The sequence below is a fragment of the Heterodontus francisci genome, unplaced genomic scaffold, assembly GCF_036365525.1.
Source record: "Heterodontus francisci isolate sHetFra1 unplaced genomic scaffold, sHetFra1.hap1 HAP1_SCAFFOLD_58, whole genome shotgun sequence".
Lineage (NCBI taxonomy): Eukaryota > Metazoa > Chordata > Chondrichthyes > Heterodontiformes > Heterodontidae > Heterodontus > Heterodontus francisci.
The window spans coordinates 3,068,485-3,083,056 of record NW_027142006.1 but is presented as its reverse complement, the minus strand read 5'-3'; the positions used below and the strand labels follow the sequence as shown (position 1 = coordinate 3,083,056).

General features: G+C 43.9%; 2 non-coding genes across 2 annotated transcripts; both read right to left on the bottom strand.

Moving 5' to 3' along the window:
• Positions 1–383: 383 nt before the first annotated feature.
• Positions 384–472, bottom strand: trnar-ucg (transfer RNA arginine (anticodon UCG)). Its single transcript is given in 2 exon segments — positions 384–419; positions 436–472. It is a non-coding gene; the product is annotated as a tRNA-Arg (tRNA).
• Positions 473–6,182: 5,710 nt separating this feature from the next.
• trnat-agu (transfer RNA threonine (anticodon AGU)) lies at positions 6,183–6,256 on the bottom strand. The gene has a single exon. It is a non-coding gene; the product is annotated as a tRNA-Thr (tRNA).
• Between the last annotated feature and the right edge of the window lie 8,316 nt (positions 6,257–14,572).

Here is a 14,572-nt window from a genome sequence, read left to right as displayed (position 1 = left end):
GCTTTCTGAAAATCCATATAGACAACATCCATTGCTTTCCCTTCATCAACCTTTTCTGTTATTTCATCAAAAAAATCAGTTATTTATTAATAGTTGCAGCACTGAAACAGGCCCTTCGGCCCACCAGGTCTCTGCCGACCAACAACCACCCATTTTTACTAATCCAACATTCTTCCCATTTTCCCGACCACATCCCCCATCACCGACAAACACTCGGGGCAATTCACAATGGTCAATTTCCCAATCAATCTGCAAGTCTTTGGCTGTGCGAGGAAACACACGCAGTTGCAGGGAGAACTCAAACTGCGCACAGACATTACCCAGAACTGAACACTGTTCGCTGGAGCTGTGAGGCTGCGGTGCAAAACACTGATCGCCCAAAATGACCATAGCAGGACTCGAACCTACAATCTTCTGATAACCTCAATAAATACACCGAAGTCAGACGCCTTATCCATTAGGCCACACGGCCAATAGTGAAGGATTGAAGAGGTGCTGAACCTCTCAGTTTTCGGTCTACCCAAACCAAGTTCAAGGCCTGAATAATGAACCGATTGCCTCATTAGTTCTGTGAATAATACAATGAGTTAATAGACAATGTTTTGAAACATTCCTGCCCATAAATCTTGATAACAGAGAGTGTGTGGATCTCCTGACTCAGAATGTTTAATGGATACAGTCCTCAGATCCGACAAGGAATCCCTGAACATCCGCAGTAAAGACAGTGTGGATGAGGAAATGTAAGAGCCGGGAGCTGAAACTCAGGGACGGCCGAGCTCTCCTGTCATTGAGCTTGTGTGTCTGCTCTGCTCGCCGCACTTCCAGCTCTACTTTGTTTCCAATGAAAAGATGAAAAGGGCTGTTCGGTTTTCCTCTCACTGACAGCGTGTTTCACTCGGGTTAATATAACCCGGGACTTTTGCTGCTGAAATGAATACTGCAAGGTCCCAGCAAACACACCGGTTCCCTCCTTTCTCCCCTCTTTCGATCGGATTGTTTTACCAGGAGGGGCTCAATAATAACAAACCCCCTGCAGGGAATGACCACAAATTGAGCATCTAAATGGGGCAATTGGGCAGCTTTCTGGGTTCTAGGTTCCCCCTACCCCGCCCCTCCCTCCCTCCAGTCCAAGCCCCTCTTCACTTTCTTTGGGACTTTGATGAGGGTGAAATGGGGAAAGTTCCCATTGATGTTTGAATGCTGAATTGCTGCAAAGATCTGCGCACGCGCGGTGTTGCCCCGCCCCCAGTGGGTCGTCACAATGAGGAGTGGAGCGCATGCGCAGCCTTTCCCCAACCCAGTCTGTGAGGCCATTCACTCAATCAGGGGAAGATGCTTCAAATCAGCTGCTAATGGAGACTTCCCGGGCCCGGGGGAAGGGAACAAACAGCATCTGCTTCCAGCGGCCACTGCTTTGGGAGCGTGTCCGCAGATGTGCTCAGAGATTAGCATTGAGTGGTGGGAAGTTGAGGGGGAGTCGGGGAGTGTTTGGAACAGACACTGTGGAGCAGGAGCTGCTCCCGGAACATGGAGTGAGCCGGGGACACGGGGAAGGGAGAGTTCATTCTCGGACAGTGTCTGTACAGGCTCAGGGAGACACAATGGGAAGAAATCACTATTGAAAATCACTGACAATTTCACCACCCAAAGAAGAGGGAATTTTCCTGCTTTAGTTCCAGTCTCTCACTGTTTGTTGGATCGTGAACAGTGGGGGAAAAATAGCCGCCAAATAACGAGCGTTTATTGCAGACACCAGGTGAGAAGTGTGAAAGGCACATTTTAAATAGTGGCTGCTTGTTTTCTGTTGAAATAGAAATGTGACTGTGTAAAGGTCACTGCTCTATCGGACAGTCCCCGTCATTGAGCAGTGCAGGGCTTGTGTTGTTTCTGAATGTCACAAACTTGTTGTAAAACCACTGCAAGCACCTGGTAAACAGAAGCTGAATACTGCAGTACTGCAGTGGAGTCAGACACTGACACTGTTTGTGTTCCTGGTTTTCATTTTGTGATTGTTCATAATGATTATTATTGGGATTATTACATTGATCGCTTTTGTATCTTCTACCTCACCATTTCTTTCATTCCTGCAGGAAAATACATGAAGGAACCTGAATGGATGTGGTGATTCTTGACACAAGGAAAAGTGCAGTGATCTCGTTCCAACACACAGTCGGTACAGGATCACTCCCAAAGCACAGAGATACTGCCAGCTCATCAGCTCCACTGGAACAAACAAAACAAGTAGTCAGACAGACACTGATCCCAAAATCGAGAGACACATTTTCAATCCAACAGTCAAACAATAGCAGGAGAGACAGAAGTTGTTTCTATTTCACTCCAATTCAGTAGAGCTGATAGGTTGATACATCAATCGCAGTCCAAAAACAAACTCACTATCAGATCTAAATAAACTCTGTCACCATGGTTACATTTTAAATATAAAACTTGAAACAGAACAGACAAAATTTACATGATTGAAAGGTACAGAATGAATGCAAGGAGGCTTCAAGGGGATTTGGACAGGGTAAGTGAATGGGCAAGAACATGGCAGATGGAATATAATGTGAATAAGTGTGAATTTCTCCACTTTGGGAGAATAAACAGAAAGACAGAGTATTTCTTAAATAGTGAGAGGTTGGGAAGTGTCGATGTCCAAAGGCACCTGGGTGTCCTTGTTCATGAGACACTAAAAGCTAGTGTGCAGGTGCAGAAAGCAATTAGGAAGGCAAATGGTATGTTGGCTTCATTGAAAGGGGATTTGAGTACATGGTTAAAGATGTATTGCTTCAATTGTATAAAGTCTGGCTGAGACTGCACCTGGAGTATTCTGTACTATTTTGGTTTTCTTATTGAAGGAAGGATAGACTTGTCACAGAGGGAGTGCAACAGAGATTCACCGGACTAATCCCCTGGGATGGTGGGATTGTCTTATGATGAGGGACTGCAGAAACTGGGCCGAAATTCTCTGGAGTTTCGAAGAATGAAAGGTGATCTCATTGAAACTTACAAAATTCTTACAGGGTGTGACAGGGTAGATATGGATAGGATGTTTCCTCTGTCTGGTGAGTCTAGAACAAGGGGACACAGACTCAGAATAAGGGCAGGCCATTTGAGACTGAGATGAGCAGGAATTTCTTTACTCAGAGGGTGGGAAATCTGTGGAATTCTTTATCCCAGTGGGCTGTGGAAGATCAATCATTGAACATATTCAAGACAGAAATCGATAGATTTCTAAATACTAACAGGATCAAGGGATATGGAGATAGCAGGAAAAATGGCGTAGAGGTAGATGATCAGTCACGATCTGTTTGAACGTTGGAGCAGGCTTGATGGGCTAAATGGCCTAATGCCCCTATTTCCTGTCATCTTTTGAATCCCAATAATGTACATCGGAACGTTAGACCAAGTTATGCATTACATACCAGTTCAACAATCCCACACAGATTAAGACTGAAAGATACAGTATCAATTCCATTACTACAAAATGAAGGACTTGGAGCTTGCAGACCAGCCCATGTATAAGATTGAAAGTTATATTTTCATTCACAATCGTTTTCACAGAGCTAAATATTAAATACCAATCCACAACTTGTACAGGACTACCAAATAAAACCTACAAATGTAAAATACAGTTAATCCATATTTTAAATTAAACACAAGGCAAACAAATATTGATACATTAAGAGAGTGGGAAACAGTGAGAGCAGAGTGGAGCAGAAAGAGCCCAGGAGAGAGAGGGAGCAAGAGTTCACTCGGAGAGCAGGGAACTGCGAGAGCACGTGTCAAAAAAGGCAAATGAATCCACAATTAATGGGAAAACACTGAATGGTGTAGAGGAAGTGAGGGACGTTGGAGTGAATGTCCACAGATCCCTGAAGTAGCAGTACAGGTTAATAAGCTGGTTCAGCAGGTATATGGAATCATTTCCTTTATTAACTGAGGTATAGAGTATAAGGGTGACCTGGTATCCATGTCAATAAGTCACTGACAGTTAACATGCAGGTGCAGCAAGCAATTAGGAAGGCTAATAGTATGTTAGCCTTTATCACAAGAGGATTTGAGTACAGGAGTAGTGAATTCTTGCTTCAATTCTATAGAACCCTGGTTAGACCGCACTTGGAGTACTGTGTACAGTTTTGGTCTCCTTACCTTAGGCAGGATATTATTGCCATGGAGGGAGTTCAACGAAGGTTCATCAGACTTGTTCCTGGGATGGTGGGATTGTCCAATGAAGTGAGATTGGGGAAACTGTGGCTGTATTCTCTAGAGTTTTGAAGAATGAGAGGTGATCTCATTGAAACCGACAAAATACTTAAAGGACAGTCAGGGTAGATAAAACTAAGATGTTTCTCCTGGTTGGGGAGTCGAAAATCAGGGGACACAATTTCAAAATAAGGGGGAAGTCACTTAGGACAGAGATGAGGAGAAATGTTGTTACTCAGAGGGTTGTGAATCTTTGGAATTCTCTACCCCAGAGGGCTGTGGAAGCTCAGTCGTTGAGTATGTTTAAAGCAGAGATTGACAGATTTGTAAATACAAATGACATAAGGGAATATGAGGAAAGTGTGGGAAAAAGGGCATTGAAGTGGATGTTCAGCCATGATCATATTGAATGGCGGGGCAGTCTCGATGGGCTGAATGGCCGACTCCTGCTCCTATGTTTCGCTGTTCCTAACTCCACATTATCGATGAGACACAGCCTCAGGCCGACTTGTCGGGTAGTGCAAACAGATATCACTGCTTCTGATCTTCACCAGAACAGAGAGTGAGATGTAAAATTGATCATCAAACAAACTGTGAGAGAATACAACAGAATAAAACACATGGAGAGACACTGTGGAATAACAAATAGATTTGATTGGAATGTTGAATTTTGATTGGAATGGATAAAACACCAGAAACAGCAGATTAAATTGGGATTCTCATCATTATATTGATCTGAGACAGAAAAGAGAAACTGATGAGAAGGAAGAATGGAACTGTTAAGTTTTTTTGAGTTTTTCACTCACCCATGAAAGCTGATTAAAAAAAGATGCAAATAACAGAGAATTTCACCAAAAAGGGAGATTAAATGCTGCCGAAACCTTGGATCGAAGGATGTCCCAACAGATCACCTGTTTAACTGTCTCCTCACTGGGGGATTTCAATCAGTGAGCAATATTATTCGCTACCTTTTTTTTGTTGAATGAACCCAGAACTGTCACTTGGAGTTAATATCTGCATTCCGACTCCTGAATATTTTCTGGACACATTTCCTGCTGAAAGAACTAAGAACTCTTTTCTAATTTACACAATACTATATACACATTCATCAAACCTCTTAAGCTAGCATCCTTGGTGCTGCTCTCTCTTCTCCCAAACCTCATCTCATGTGACTGTTGCATCATCACTCTGACAGTGGGAGGGGTTGATCCCACTATCTTCAGCATTAACCCTTTACATCCTTATACTACACTGTCTGTCCAAACAAATGGGTGGAGGGAACTTCCTTCATTTATTCAAACACTTGAAAATCAACTCAAAGCCATCAGAGAGAGAGAGAGGGAGAGAGAGAGTCAGAGAACTTCCTGCATCCAGTCCTGACCCTGTCACACTCAGCAGCTGCTCACCCAGACCCCACTCTCATCAACACTGAACATTGTTACAGAGACCCTTCAAATAATGTTTATAAAAGGCGGAAAAATTCAAAGTTCATCGCAGCCGGATTGAACGGAACAAAGTTTAATATCTTATCACCTTCTCTCAATACCCACGAGACATAGGTTTTCTTATTTGGTTCCTTTGATTTTTCTTGTTCCTGATTGACAAATATTCCAAACCTCGGATCAACCCTCCCACTCGCGTCATGTCCCCAGTCTCGGTTAAAAGCAACACATAACGAGACCAACACTCTGAAACAGACTACGCAGTCACACTTTCCTTCAGTGAGATTAATGTCGAGCTGTTTTCCAGATTGAATGTAACCGTGAACAAATTTGTATCAAAGAAGTTGCCTTTGGCGCATCAGCACTGAATTTCTGGACAAGGAGGAACAGCCATTCCCAGCTCACATCCTTCACAAAGGCTGTTTTCTCCTGTGACTGAAATTCATCATGTAATTTGAATTCCAAGTTCAAGTTCACAAAACAGAGATGTAAATGATTGATAAGGAAACTTCGAAAACATATCACGAATGTGAAATAAGGCTCTGCTGGGAGTTGAACCCAAGCTTTTCTGATCACTAGACAGGTGCTTTAACCAACTAAGCTACAGAGCCAAATCACAAATGCTTGTATAGTTGAAATCAGAGGAGGATCTGTTTATTCTCATCACACTTCTCCACTGGTCACAACATATTTTAACTTTTCCTACTTACTGATACAGTCATATACTCTATTTTTCCCAAAACTGAGAATGGAGGTGGAGGGGCGACATGATAGAGGTTGACAAAGTTATGAGTGGCAGAGACAGAGTGGATAGTCAGAAGCTTTTTCACAGGGTGACAGAGTCAGTTACGAGGGGACAGAGGTTTAAGGCGAGGGGGGCAAAGTTTAGAGGGGATGTGCGAGGCAAGTTCTCTACACAGAGGGTGGTGAGTGCCTGGAACTTGCTGCCGGGGAAGGTGGTGGAAGCAGGGAAGATAGCGACGTTTAAGAGGCATCTTGACAAATACATGAATAGGATGGGAAGAGAGGGATACGGTCCCCTGAAGTGCAGAAGGTTTTAGTTTAGACAGGCATCAAGATCGGCGCGGGCTTGGAGGGCCGAATGGCCTGTTCCTGTGCTGTACTGTTGTTTGTTCTTTGGACATAGATAACACGTTTATAGATGTGGTCACCTCACAGCTTAAGAGTATGCAAGGAGAGAGGGAATGGGTGACCACCAGGCAGTCAAAAAGAATCAGGCAGGTAGTGCAGGACACCCCGAGTGCGTCTCACTCTCCAGCAGGTATTCAGTTCTGAATACAGAGGACAATGATGCTTCACCTGGGGAGTGCAGCCGGAACCAAGTCCATGACACCATGGGGGACTCAGCAGCAAAGGGGAGTACAGGGAAGACTGGAAAAGCCATAGTGATAGGTGATTCAATCGTCAAGGGAACAATCAGGTGTTTCTATGGCCACAGACGTGAATCCAGGAATGGAGTGTTGGCTCCCTGGTGCCAGGGTCAAGGATGTCATTGAGCAGTTACAGAGCACCCTGAAGCGGGAGGGTGAACAGCCAGCAGTGGTAGTCCACATCAGAACCAACAACATAGGTAGATATAAGGATGTTGTGCTGCAGTCAGAACGTAGGGAGCAAGGTAAGAAATTAGCAAGCAGGACATCAAAAGTAATAATCTCCGGATTACTCCCAGTGCCACGTGCAAGTGAGTATAGGAATAGATGGATAAGACAGATGAATGTACAGGAATAGATGGATAAGACAGATGAACGTGTGGCTGGAAAGATGGTGCAGGAGGGAGGACTTTCGATTTTTGGGACAGGTTGGACGGGTTGCACCTGAACCGAGCCAGGACGGATTTCCTTGCAGGATGTTTTGCTCGTGCTGTTGGGGAGGGTTTAAACTAGTTTGGCAGGGAGATGGGGACTTGAAGGTAGAGTCAGATCAGAAATGAAAATGGAAGGCAGAAAATTAATGGAGTCTGGAAGAGAGAGGAAACACTGATTAGACAATTCAAAACAAAAAATGTTGGCAGTGCTCAAGGATATCTAAATCAATGCAAGGAGTATAGCAAATGAAGCAGATGAGCTCAGGGCACAGTTAGACACACGGCAGTATGATATCATAGCTATTACACAAACATGGCTAAAGGAGGGACAGGCGTGGCAGCTCAATCTTCCTGGTTACAGGGTTTTCAGACGTGAGAGGGAAGGGGATAAAAAAGGAGGGGGAGTGGCAATTTTGGTCAAAGAAACTATTACAGCTGTGAGGAGGGATGATATGTTGGAAGGTTTATCAAATGAGACCGTATAGATTGAGCTGAGGAACAAAAAAGAGGCAATCACACTGCTGTGAGTGTACTATAGACCCCAAAACAGTCAGAGGGAGATGGAAGAGCAGATATGTAGGCAAATATCTGAGAAGTGCAAGAACAATAGGGCAGTAACAGTGGGGGATTTGTACCACCCTAACATTAACTGGGATACTTTTTGTGTAGAGGGAATTGAGGGACAGAATTCTTGAGGTGCATTCAGGAGTACTTTTTTAGCCAATATGTAGCAAGTCCAACAAGAGAGGGTGAAGTTTTAGACTTAGTTTTAGGAAATGAAGAGGGGCAGGTGGAAGGAGCGGCAGTGGGACAGCAATTTGGTGGTAGTGATCATAATTCAGTCAGTTTCAATATAATGATGGAAAGGACAAGGACAGAACAGGAGTTAGAGTTCTCAATTGGGGTAAGACCAACTCTACTAAGGTGAAGATTGATTTATCGAAAGTGGACTGAAAACAGGTAGTTGAAGGTAAATCAGTGTCAGAGCAGTGGGAAGAATTCAAAGGGGAGATTCAAGGGGTTCAGAGTCAACATGTTCCCACAAAGAAAAAGGGTGGGAAGGCCAAATCTAGAGCCCCATGGATGTCAAGGAGTTTACGGGTATAATAAGGCAGGAAAGGAAAGTTTATGCCCAACACAGAGAACTGAATACTACAGAAAGCCGAGAGGAGTATAGAATGTGGAGGGGGGAAATCAACATTGAAATTAGGAAAGTTAAGCGACAGCATAAAAGAATATTGGCAATCAAAATTATGGTGAACCCAAAGATGTTTTATCAATACATTGAGATTTAAAGGATAAATAAGGAAAGAATAGGGCACAGAAAAGACCAAAAAGGTAACCTATGTGTAGGGCAGAAGATGCTGGCATTGTTCTGAATAAATACTTTGCATCTGTCTTCACAAAAGAGGGGGAAGATGCATATATTGTAGATAAGGAAGAGGGGTGTGAAGTATGGATGTGATCCATACAGAGGGAGACAGGACATATTAATGGGATTAGTGTATATGAAAGTTGATAAATCACGAGCGCCGGATGGAATGCACCTCAGACTGTTAAAAAGAAGCAAGAGAGGAAATAGCAGAAGAGCTGATCATCATTTTCCAGACCTCACTGCATACAGGTGTGGTGATGGAGGATTGGAGGACTGCTAACGTTGTACCTTTGTTTAAAAAGGGAGTGAGGGAGACCAAATAATTACAGGCCAGTCAGTCTAACATCAGTAGTGGGCAAATTGTTGGAATCTATTCTGAGAGACAGGATAAAATGTTACTTCGAAAGGCACAGATTAATCAAGGATAGTCAGCATGGATTTGTTAAGGGAAGATCTTGTCTAACCAACTTGATCGAAATTTTGAAGAATTAAGAAGGAAGATAGATGAGGGTAGTGCAGTTGATGTAGTCTTCACGGATGTAAATGTAGGTGGTATGAGTTTGCAGATGGCACAAAGATTGGCTGTGTGGTAAATAGCAAGGAGGATAGCCGTAGACTGCAGGAAGATCTTCATGGTCTGGTCAGATGGACAGAAAAATGGCAAATGGAATTCAATTCAGAAGTGTGAGTTGATGCACTTGGGGAGGTTAAACAAGGCAAAGGAATACACAATTAATTGGAGAAGACTGAGAGGTGTAGAGGAAGTGAGGGACCTTGGAGTAAATGTCCACAGATCCCTGAAGGTAGCAGGACAGGTCGTTAAGGTGGTAAGAAGGCATATGGAATCCTTTCCTTTATTAGCCGAGGTATAGATTTAAGAGCAGGGAGGTTATGCTGGAACTGTATAAATCATTAGTCAGGCCACAATGAATACTGTATGCAGTTCTGATCACCTTATTACAGAAAGGATGTAATTGCACTAGAGAGGGTGCAGAGGAGATTCACGAGGATGTTGCCGGGATTGGAAAAATGCAGCTATGAGGAAAGACTGGATAGGCTGGGGCTGTTCTCCTTGGCACAGAGAAGGCTGAGGGGAAATCTCATTGAAACATACAAAATTTTGAGGTGCCTGGATAGAGTTGAAGTGAAGGGCCTATTTACCTTAGCAGAGAGGTCAGTGACTGGGGGAAACAGATTTAAAGTGATCTACACTAATGGAATTGATTCTGTATCTTTCCATTTCACAGTGTGGGTGAGTTCTGAACTGGTATCTAATTTGTGTCTCAGGTTACAATATCTTTCAGCATCTTAGAAACTTTCTCTGTAATGAATGTTGAACTTGGATGTAACTTGAATCTCAGGGTACACTATGGGGATGTTTAAACATCCTTTATCATGAATGGATGTGAGCTTTGAGTATATTATTTAATTTAAATCTCAGGGTACAGCATTTCGTTAGATTCTGTGCCATTCAATCAATACTGTGTGCCAATTCTATCTGATATTTAATTGATAGCTAAGTCAGCATTATATTTAGATTGACACATTGTATTTCAATCTGTTAATGAGTGTGACTTTGACCTGGGATTGAGGTATCTGACTGTCAATGGGACTGAATTGGGGTGAAATGGAAACAACTTATTTCTCTCCTGCTTTGTTTGATTGTTGGATTGAAAGTGTGTCTCTGGAACTCGGGATCAATGTGGGCCTGACTACTTCTGCAGTCTGAGACCAGGGAACTGATGAACTGTCTATCCCTCTGCACTCTGAGTGATAATGTACCTACTGTGTGTGAGAGGAGCTGGCTGCACTGTTCCTTGTGCCTCGAGTGCAGCAACCATCACATTCATCACGATTCCTTCAAGTATTTGCCTGTATGAAGAAAAAATATGTCTTCACTCAAGAACAGGGGAGGTGCAAAATATCAAAGAGGTGAATTTAATTTCGCAATTAATAATCATTAAAAACACCCACAAATGAAAACCAGTGTCAGTATCTGTCTCCACTGAAGTACTGAAGCTCCCAGCTCCTGCATCACAAGTATTCTGGGCAGATCCATCCAGACAAAACACTGCACTGGGATCGTCCCAACTGCTCGATGCTCGACACATATTTCCAGCCACCCTGCTTCATATGCACAAATAAAGAAAAATAAAGCCCCATATGTATATCCCTCAATTCCTTTCTTCCCATACAGTTGTTCCACCTCCCCTTAAATGCATCGATATTATCGCCTCGACCTCTCCCTGTGGTTGCAAATTCCAGATTCTACCCACTCACTACATTAACACCTTTTTCATGAATTCCTCATTGGTTTTATGAATGTCGATTTTATATTTTTGGCTCTTGTTTCAGACAACACCACAAGAGGAAACATATCTGCATGTATTCTATAGAAGCCCTTCACTATTTCCTCACTTTTTTCATTTGTTAGTGTGATGTAGGCATCACTGGCTATGCCAGCATTTATTGCCCATTCCAAATTGCCCTTGACAAAATGGTGGTGAGCTGCATTCTTGAGCTGCTGCAGTCCCTGAGATATAGGCATTCCAACGGTGCTGTTTGGAAGGGAGTTCCAGGATTTTGACCCAGCGACAGTGCAGGAATGGTGATATAGTTCCAAGTCAGGATGGTGTGTGGCTTGGAGGGGAACATGCAGGTGGTAGTGTTCCCATGCATCTGCTGCCCTTGTCCTTGTTGGTGGTAGAGGTTCCAGGTTTGGAAGGTACTGTCGAAGAAGCCTTGGTGTGTTGCTGCCGTGCATCTTTTAGCTGGTACGCACTGCTGCCACTGTGCATCAGTGGTGAATGGAGTGAATATTGAAGGTGGTGGATGTGGGCAATCAAACAGGCTACTTGAGTGTTGTTGGAGCTGCACTCATCCAGGCAAGTGGGCAGTATTCCATCACACTCCTGACTTGTGCCTTGTGAATGGTGGACGGATGTGGGGAAACAGGAGGTCAGTTACTCGCCACAGAATTCCTAGCCTCTGACCTGCTCTTGCAGTCACAGCACTTATATGGCTGGTCCAGTTCAGTTTCTGGTCAATGGTAACCAATGGTCAATGTTAATGGTGGGGGATTCAGTGATGGTAATGCCATTGAACATCAAGGGGAGATGATTAGATTCTCTCTTGTTTGAGATGGTCATTGCCTGGCACTTATCTGATGCCAATGTTACTTGTCACTTATCAGCCCAAGCCTGGATGTTGTGCAGGTCTTGCTGCATCTGGACATGGGCTGCTTCAGTATCTGAGGAGTCATGAATGGTGCTGAACATTGGGCAATCATCAGAAAACATCCACACTTCTGGCCTTGTGATGGAGGGAAGGTCGTTGATGAAGCTGCTGAAGATGGTTGGGCCTAGAACACGAGCCTAAGGAATTCCAGCTGTAATGGCCGGAGACTGAGATGATTGACCTGAACAACCACAGCCATCTTCCTTCGTGCTAGGTATGACTGCAAACAGCAGAGCATTTTGCCCCGATTTCTATTTACATTGGTTTTGCTAGGGCTGCCTTGTTGCCATACATGTCAAAGGCTGCCTTGATGTCAAGGGCAGTCACTCCCACCTCACAATGCAATGTTTCTTTAACTCGAAAATAAAAGCAAAAGTCTGTAGATGCTGGAAATATGAAATAAACAAAAATGCTGGAAATACTCAGCAGTTCAGGCAGCATTTGTGGAGGGAGAAACACAATTAACATTTCAGGTCTGTGTCCTTTCATTTTACAATATGCTTTATGTCCTGGTAGATAACAGTGCATTCAGTCTGCAGTAATGGAATTAATACTGTATCCTCCAGTCTGACCACTTGTGAGATTTGTGGAGTGGTGTGTAACATGTAGCTCAGTCTGCAGTCTGGTTACATTATTGAGATTAATTCTGTACTTTACGATCAGGTACTGTTTGTCTGTTCTATCTGACATTGAATTTGTAGTTCAGGCTGCTGTCTTGTGAGAGTGACACAGTGCCTTGCAATCTGATAGTGGGTGTGATTTTGGACTGGGATTGATGTATCTACCTGTCAGTGGGACGGAGTTGGGGTGAAATGGAAACAACTTCAGTCTGTCATGCTCTGTGTGACTGTTGGATTGACTGTTAGTCTCTGGAACTTGGGATCAGTGCCAGTCTGACCAGTACTGCTGGCAGTGATTGTGGAACTGATGTCTCTTTTCTCTGTGAGTGATACTGTACTTACTGTGTGTGAGAAGCCGGCTGCACTTCCCCTTGTGCTGAGGCATCATTCTATTTATTCTACTTCCTTCAAATATTTGCCTGTAGAAAGAAAAAGTATTTATTATAATTCAGGAAGAGGTGTGGTGGATGTTACAAGAGAGACCAAAACAATCTTTGAATGAATAATCATTGTGAACAATCACAAAGGAAACCCAGCAATACAAACAGAGTCAGTGTCTGATTCCACTGCAGTCCTTCAGCCCCCAGCTACTGCATACCAGGGGCTTTGGCCGTTTTACAACAATTAAATGACATCCAGAAACAATCCACTGGGCCATGAATGGGACTGACCGACGGAACAGGGACTTTTACACAGGTCAGATTTCCAGTTCCCGCTCCCATGGTCTAACCGTTCAAGCGAAACCAAACAGCCGCTGTTCAAAATGTGTCCTTCACACTTCTCACCTGGTGCCTATAATAGATTCTCTTTGTGTAACTCCCCACATTCTGACTGTCCGCTTCTATTTCCACACTTCACTGTCCAATAACAATAAACTGCGGGACCAGGCTGGATCGCTCTCTTTGAGCTGGCACGGACATGTTGGGCCGAATGGCCTCATTCTGCGCCGGAAATTTTCTATGTTTCTGTTTGCTGAATTGCTGCCTGAATCTGCGCCTGCGCTCCCCTCCCCCAGCACTGCCTGTGAGCGGAAGAAGATGGTTTGAAACAGTCGCGAATGGAGAGATCCCCGTTCCCGGGGGAAGGAAGCAAACAGCAGCCTCCTTCCAGCAGCACATCGCTTTGGAAGCGTGTCCGCAGATAGACACAGAGATCAGTATCGAGTCCGGGGCAAGTTCAGGGGCAGGCGGGGGCTGTTTGTAAGAGGCGGAATGGAGAATCAACTGGTCCCGGAACATGGGGTGAGTGGGGGAAGGGAGAGGCCATTCTCAGGCTGTGTGTCGACGGGGAAAGGAGACAGAATGGGAAGAACCTGTTACTGCAGTGCAGTCAAACAATGATAATATTTGTATGACTGGGCTTCCTTTGTGGGGGCTCATTATTATTCGAGAGATTAAATTCATTAAAATCCTGTATCTTCGATCTCACCTGTATTTTAGTTATAAACATACTTTTGTTCAAACAGACAAATAATTGAATGAACCAGAATAAATGTGATGTTTCCTCCACCCAAGTTACAAGGAAGAGTGTCACCAGCTCCTTCTCACACACAGTCCGTACATTATCACTCACAGAGCGCAGAGACACAGACAGGTCATCAGTTCCACAGTCTCAGACAGCAGAAATAGTTCCAGAGACACATTTTCAATCCATCAATCAAACAGAACAGGAGAGACGGACGTTGTTTCCATGTCACCCCAACTCAGTACCACTGACAGCTAGATTCATAAATCCCAGTCCAAATTCTCACCCACTATCAAATTATCAGTGTGTCAATCCCACAATAGTGCAACCTCAGCTACAAATTAAATACACATAGAACTGACACATGGTTGCTGTTTCAAAGTTACAGAATTAAGGGCGGTGCAAT